Genomic DNA, 8,274 nt, shown 5'->3' on the forward strand with positions numbered 1-8,274 from the left:
CTCCTAACCCCTACCAACTCAAGATTAGATGAGTATTTATACAATAAAGATTATTGGCAACAAATTAGGCGAGATTTATACAACGAACTTAGGGGTGCAAACGAGTCAAGCTACTCGTGAGCTACTCGGGATCGGATCGCTAAAAGCTCGACTCGAAACCGATTTTAAACGAGCCTGAGCCGAGCTCGAGCTTAATATTAAGCTCGTTTATTAAATGAGCTCGAGCTCGAGCCTATGTCACTAAGCTCGATTAGGCTCGCGAGCCTAAACGAGCCTTTATATAATATAATTTCTTATTTTTTATATATTAAAATATTTGTGGATTAAGAATTTAGGGTATTAGTAAATGAGCCTCTTAACGAGCTCGAGCCGAGCTTAAGCTTATTTAGGCAAGTCAGACAAAAAACGAGCCGAGCCCGAGCCCGAATCGAGCTTGTATAATTATTTACGAGCTCGAGCCGAACTCAGTATAAGAAGCTCGAGCTCGAGCCAAGCTCGAGCTCGAACCTGGCCAAGATCGGGCTCGGCTCGGCTCGTTTGCACCCCTAAACGAACTATTACACATCCTCGAGAGTAGACATTGATTTACGGTTAATATTTTAACGCAACAGTCACTCATTGAATTTCACTTGAGCGAGGTTTAATTTTGTGAGATTTGAATATTAATTGATTATGTCATACATTACTTTTCTCAATGCTAACATAGTATTATCGTTCATTATCTGAGCAAAGAAAGTTCTACAACGTGGTTCACACCTTGGTATGACCCCCAAGACATATCAAATCATGTATTTGTTGTGACTGCTCATGTTTAGGGTATCAATTATGTAATTGTTGATTTATAAGGAGCATATCCAATGTTTATTATTTTGTCATACTGCCTCGTCGTTGCTATCGTTGTCGCTGTTGTCGGTGTCGGTGTCGTCGTCGAAGCGACCAAATTATTTTAGTAAAAATAGGAAAGACAATATAGACTTTTTCAGGTATGATAGAGGGTAAATCCGAAACAAAACAAAACTATATGGATAGTCCGAGTTAAAAGAAAATTGTTAGGAACCAAACACACATATTACTTTAAACCACAAGGTCCATTCGTTTAATTTACTCTCAATCAAATAAATCAAATAATATAACTAAATGAAAAAATGAAAAGAAAAAAATAACAAACGTAAGACATAATAATAGACTAAAAAAAGATAATGTTAATGAAGCCATACAAAGTTATTGGTTTTGGTTTATGATGTCCCTCATTATTTTCTTAATATAAAAGGGGCATAAAGTCGACGTTTATTTGTTAGAAAAGGATCTAGACATATATTAGCCGATGTTGAGTGCATTGTCAGTGATGATGTGGCTTAGTGTTGCACATGTGGTTTTTTTTTTTTTTTTTTTTTTTTTTTTTTTTTTTTTTTTTTTTTTTTTCAAAACCTTCAATTTTGAGAATCTGATAACATAAAAAAATTGATCTTCAATGAATTGATGAGCGTGAGACAGAACCAATATCTTTTCTGATTTTTCAAATACCGAATTTGTTCGAAAGTCAATCTCGAGTATCGAACTGAACTGAAATTATCGATACATGCTATCATTGATTTTGTCACATGCCATTTTGTAGTTATTTTTAATTAAATTTTTTCCACATTGCATTTTGTGGATTTTTTTTTCATTTTATTAAATTGTATATAATATTTAAATTTATTAATTGTAATAAATGTAATAATAAATGCATATCAATATCATTAATTGATATTTGTTTAAAATTGAAAAATTTTAAATTAAAATCTTATTAGTTTTCTATGTTTATTTGTCTAAATTATTAGTTTACATTTTAAAAAAGAAATAAATATTTTATTTTAATAATTCAATATTTTATTATTTTTTTCTTATAAATTCAAATTTCTAAATTGTTAAAATATTCATATTAATTTTTTTTAAATGAACTCATATAATACATGTGTCATACACCTAGTGTAGTAATAAATGGATATTAATTTCACTAATAAATTTATCTGTTAATAAACTTTCCAAAATTAAAACTCATTAGTTTTTTTTCTTTATTTAAATTTAAAAGATAAAAAACAATTTCATTATAATAAATCATTATTTTTCTTATTTTCTTATAAATTCAAAATTCTTAAATATTTTGATTTTTTTTAAAAATTCATCTATATAATACATGAATCTCACAACTAGTACAAAAGATAGTTGTACACTTATCCATATTTAAAATTCATGTCCACTTAAAAATAAAAGTTAACGTGATGAGATTGTGAAAATCCAAGAAGAGAATTTGATATTATTTTTAAATTATTACATGTATGTCTTGGATTAATATTTAAAGCTCACTTAATAGGTTTAAAATGGATAAAAGAAAAGAGAAAATACACCACAAATTTTATGTAAGCCGAAGCAGTAATAAATAAGAAATTAAAAGCAAAAAGTCTTATATACCCTTCTATCTTTGGAAGGTTTAGATTCAATAGTACGGGAAATATACGTCATTTGGGCCAACAAATCTTCCACGAACAACAAGTTCCATGAACGCAGCCAATTCTTTACACGACCGGAGTTCCGTCTCACACCGCAAGAACGACGGAAAGAATAACCAGAAGTTGGTGGCCATCACCACACCCAACGCCAGCGGAGCGGAAACCACCGGCGGCAGACAGAATCTTCCACCCACCGCCCTTTTAACCACCAACTCCAGACTCACCAACACGCCGTGAATCACGAAGAACCATGTGACTTCCCATGTGGGTTTCAGTCGTCCAAAGTATTAAAATATTAACTCGTGCATCAAACCGGAGACGATAAACGTGGCCGTTACCGCCGGAAGCGAAGCTAAATCTCTCGATAGAAACCTACCGAAAATTAATCGGACGGGAAGGTACACTGTTGGATGTAGTATACCTGTAACCATTAGATTCCATCTCTTTCCCCAAAAATCTTGTAGAGATGTAGCCAGATACGGCTCATCAAACTGTGGTTCGAGCTCGAAACCAACAATTGCTCGAGCTAAATACGCAACCATGGCTAAACCCACATCTAGAACCACATAAATATGAACACAAAACATAGCCATTTTCATCAGGGGTGTAGCTGGCCTCCATATTCATAAATCTTCAGCAACAAAACAAGCACCATAAACTTGACGGCGTAATTGATCGGCGATTTCTTTCCCTTTTTCGAAGCTCCACCTGCTTGCGATTCGTCAGATTTTCCATCTTGAGATTCGTCAGATTTTCCATTAACTTGAGTCGATGTCTTCTTATTTTGGGATTTATCGCTGATTTTGATCGGGACACAAGCAGTGATGATGAATTTGAACAAAGGGAGGGGTGGATTTGAGTACAAAGGACCTTTATCAAACGCAAACAACATCAATTTGAAGTTTGCAAGCCATGTTACGAAGAAAGAGGTAGGACCGGTGAGATTAATAGCAGTAAGGAGGAGAGGGAGGTAGATGAAGATGCAGAAGACAGGGATGAATGCTAAAAGATGTGTTTTACCTGGTTCTATAACTTTACTTATTTTGCGGCAGAAAAGGAGAGATGCCAGGACTGTTGTCCATACAAGTACGAAGTTTTTCATCTCCCCCTCCATTGTTGAGTTGAGTTGAGTTCTTTCTTCTTCTCCTTTCTCAAGATCTTCAATATTTAGAGGCTTTGTGGATGAAGATTTTCTATTTATTTGAACTTTAAATAAACACTTCTATGTCCAGAAAAATTATAACCCCGACTTGCTGCAGCTCAATAGATTTTCTATCAAGAATTAACCGTCTAAAAGTACATGAGGGTGTCGTGGTTTTTTTTTTATGTCAATAGGGATGCCACATACGATTTTATTACTTTTGCAAAATTTTGTCTATCATCACGGTACCGACTTTTTTTTTAATTGAAAAAATATAAAAATTACTATTAAAACAAAAAACCTTAGAAATTAATTAAAACTAGTAAAGAACCCGTGACTACGCCGCTTTTGGGGTGACAAATTTTAAAAGATATGTGTTAAAATTGTAAATCACTACAATAGGGGAGAAAGTCGACAACCCTTACAATTAGATGTCAAAAATGTAAAACCAAAAGAAGGGACTAATGGAGAAAATCCGAAATTGTTGTGACAATAATGTTAAAGTTGGTAAAATATGGTGGCAAATTCTAAAAAAGGTTTTTTGTGTTTTTTATTTCAAAATGTAAAAGTTTTGACTACAATGACGAAAAGTGTCAAATTCATTAAAGCTTTGTGGCAAAAACACCAAATTGTAAAACTTTTCACTAAAAGGACTAAAAGTGTCAAAGTCACTAAAGATTTGTGGCAAAAACCTATAGGCATAAAAACTTAATCAAAACACAAAAGTATAAAAGTTTTGACTTTAGGGACAAAAAGTGTCAAATTTACCAAACATTTGTGGCAAAAACCTAAAACCAAAAGGATATTGTTTCTAAGCTCCTTTAGATTTAAAGTCGTCAAAGTTGGTAAAATATGGTGACAAAATTCTAAAGAAGGTTTTTTGTGTTTTTAATGAAAAAATATAAAAGCTTTGACTACAAAGACGAAAAGTGTCAAATTCATTAAAGATTTTTGACAAAAACATCAAATTGTAAAACTTTTCACTGAAAGGACTAAAAGTGTCAAAGTCACTAAAGATTTATGGCAAAAAACCTAAAAGTACAAAAACTTAATCAAAACACAAAAATATAAAAGTTTTGACTTTAGGGAAAAAAATGTCAAATTAACCAAACATTTGTGGGAAAAACCTAAAACCAAAAAATATATTGTTTCTAAGCTCCTTTATATATATATATATATATATATATATATATATATATATATATATATATATATATATATATATATATATATATATATAGAGAGAGAGAGAGAGAGAGAGAGAGAGAGATATAGCTAGGTTCAAATGTTTCTAGCAACTATTGTGTGCATGAACGCACCAATAGGAATTTAGGAAAAAATAAATAATTAAATAAATCATTCAAATGTATTATAGTAATCTTTGCATAGTTAATTATGGTAGATAATCAATATTCCTGATATCATGAAGAAGCAAATTTAAATTTAGAACATTTAGCCCTAAATCGTACTCACAATTGTTTCTGATCCATCGCTTCTTCTTTTTCTTCTACAGACCCAAAAACATCACCACCGATTCCCCTGAGAGTGATTGTTTAATTGAAGATGGTCAGAAACTATTTGATGCCGGTGGAAACTGCTAGTAGCTATTTCAGATCACATTGGTTCTAACTTAAATCGTGTTGACGACTTCACCATCCAAGCAAGTTTCAATGTGATAAATTAAAAATCCCTAATATCTTAATCCTAGCGTCAAAGTTTTGCAATATAACTAGGAGGTAAATGATTTCTTCCATCTTAAGTAAATAAATGGTATTTTACCTTTGCTGTCATTCGTTCATGGTGAGATAGTGGGGCGTGAATGTAACGCCCGTGTTTCTAAGTTAAGCATTAATTTAATGGTGTAATAGTTAGGGTCAACACTTATAACCTACTTTTTAATAATAAATAGGAATTATTTGAATATTATGTGATTTTATGTGCCTTATATTTAATTATAAGATATAATAAGTTAAGAATAAAAATAAGCGTCAAAAATAAAATAATAAATAGGTCCAATATCTATGAAGAAAGTTGTAGTGGTTGGGACAAAGATTCCGAAGATATAAAGAACGCCGAAATCCAAGTTATAACGAAGAAGATATAACCTGTCGAAGTTTCGCGTCAAAACCGGCATGACACTGGGAAACATAAAAAGTTAGTTTAGGATAAACTACTTTTTATCCTTAGGAGTCTAAATGAAAGTTGTAGAGTACGTCTCCACCTACGCGTGGATATAAAGAACGTCAAAAACGGAGTTCGTATGCAAAAGTTATGACCTTCCGAAGATACAGCTGTCTAAGAGCATGACACGTGTCAGAAACCCTAAGTTGACTAGACTCACGACGTGAGCCTCTTTTCTCACGACGTGAGGAGTCAAAAAGTCACATTTCGAAGCTAGAAGTCTACGCGAAGGATAACTCAAAAGCTCACGACGTGAGTAATGAATTCTCACGACGTGAGGAGTCAAACAAACACTATTCAAGCCTAGAACGCAGATGTCGAAGCTACGAGGTGATTCATCCATGGCTCACGACGTGAGCAATGAATTCTCACAACGTGAATGGGCCGATATCAGCCTATAAATAGCAAGTTCGACCTCATTCACTTCTTACACCAAATCTTCCTTCTCTCTCTCGTTTTCTGAAGCCGTTCCGCGTCCCGAGCCCGACGATCACGAGCCGTTGACCGTTTTTAGATTCTATCTACTCCCGCTACTAAAGTGAGTGCATATTTATTTTTATCTTACGCATAGATATGAAATATTTTATTTAAATTACATGCTATGTGTGCATATTGTATGTATACTTGTTATCTATGTTAGACAAACACTATTATACATGTTTTAAATGATTTAAACTGTATATGTATTTTATATCTACAAATATGTTGGGGGTAAAACATGGGTAGATGAAATAATTGGTGTGTGATGAAATAAAATGATGAGAGGCCTTGATGTTGATCCAGTCATCTAGCAGTGTATAGATGACAACCACAGACTATTCTAGACAGTCAAGCGGAACGCTAGCAGGCCCGCAACCTGAAACCGGAATTACCCAACCCAAACTACCCGAATTGAAAACGGCTCGGTTGTTTTAATTGGGTATCAGTTGGCTATTTGTTTCTACCGTACCAATCGAACATAGTGTTGTCATACAAATAACAATTAGGGGTGAGAACTGATGACATGACATGACAAAATTTAAACAAATTAAAATTCGAATTCGTGTTTATGTCGTGTCAAGTATAAAAAGCACGACACCGTGTCATGTCGTGTTTGTGTTCAAAATTTAACACGAAATTGACACGATTTAACATTTGTTGTATTTCGTGTTTATCGTGTTATGTATGATTAATTATTAATTAGTTAAACTAATTGTTATTTTACGTTTTCTTTTTGTGTCATGTCGTGTTTATGTTACATAAAACCTTGTTATGTCGTGTCAAACAAAAACACGACACGACACGGTTGCATAATTTGTCACCCCCAACAAGCACACATAGCCTTTTTATTTGTGAAATGAGATGTTCCTGATAACAATGATATTTAAAAAAATAATAATAATAATAAATAAAATTAAAAAATGAAAATAAAAAGGCAGACTTTAGTTTCTTGCCTTCTAGTGACGTTTCTTAAACATTTCTTTAGTTGAAAAAGTGTTTCTTAAACATTTTAGAAAGTTGATTATCCTTTTATGATGTTAACCCAATAATTTCAATACATAACCAAAATCCATATGTTAAATACAAAAACTTATATTAATCTTTGGACTAATTAAAGTCTTGTTATTTTAATTTCATGAGCGACAAAAGAGAGTAAATCCTCATATCAAAGGAGCATCCGTAAAACCTCACCATACACTAACTTGATACACAACTAGAGAAGTGGCCCCCGCTTCGCGGGGGTTGGAAGCCTTGCGCTGTAATTGAATTGTTATTTGATCTAAAGTCATTATTAATTAAAAATTAAGTGATGTATCGTCGTTATAAGCATTATATTCCAAAAATTTTACAAAAAAGAAAAAATATTAAAAACTACACAATAGAATAAATCATTTTGCCCATGCATAATGGCACTGTGGTATACTCTTCATTAATAAAGTAGTTTAACCTAAATCTATGTGTGTATGTTGATTAATTTATTGATGAGTTCTTATTGCTCATTGAAGGAGAAAAGGAAAAGCTTGAATTCGAAGCTATGGCATGCTTGTACAGGCCCTCTTGTTTCCCTACCGAAAGTAGTAAGTGCCTTCTCTTGATGTTTGCTTTTCTTGAATCAAAAGACAAAAGTGCACTTGTCAAAAAAGGCTAAAAACAACTTACAAACATCTTTAAACCGATGGAAGTTATCTTAAGTCGCTCCTCAGTTAAGAAATTGAGTTCAACAACGTTATTGACTGATTCCGATAAGTACAATCAGGGAATGAAATTAGTAAATGGAGTACATACTAAGCGGCTAAAAGCAAAAAAAAAAAAAAACAAAGAACCAAAAAGCTATTAAAAAAAGTAGAGAAATAACAAAGAGATGGTGGCATATTTGGAATGTAGTTTTGTCAAAGCTTGAGAGGATTTCTTGAAAGATTCATTTATCCCATTTGATAAGTCCATGTACTACTGAAACAATGAAATCAAGAAAATCATTTCTTA

At 32.8% G+C, this 8,274-nt stretch overlaps 1 pseudogene; it reads right to left on the reverse strand.

Annotated features, from left to right (window-relative positions):
* Nucleotides 1-2,339: 2,339 nt before the first annotated feature.
* LOC111881253 (acyl-CoA--sterol O-acyltransferase 1-like) lies at nucleotides 2,340-3,637 on the reverse strand (annotated as a pseudogene).
* Nucleotides 3,638-8,274: the final 4,637 nt, after the last annotated feature.

This window comes from Lactuca sativa, chromosome 9 (genome assembly GCF_002870075.4).
Source record: "Lactuca sativa cultivar Salinas chromosome 9, Lsat_Salinas_v11, whole genome shotgun sequence".
Classification (NCBI taxonomy): domain Eukaryota; kingdom Viridiplantae; phylum Streptophyta; class Magnoliopsida; order Asterales; family Asteraceae; genus Lactuca; species Lactuca sativa.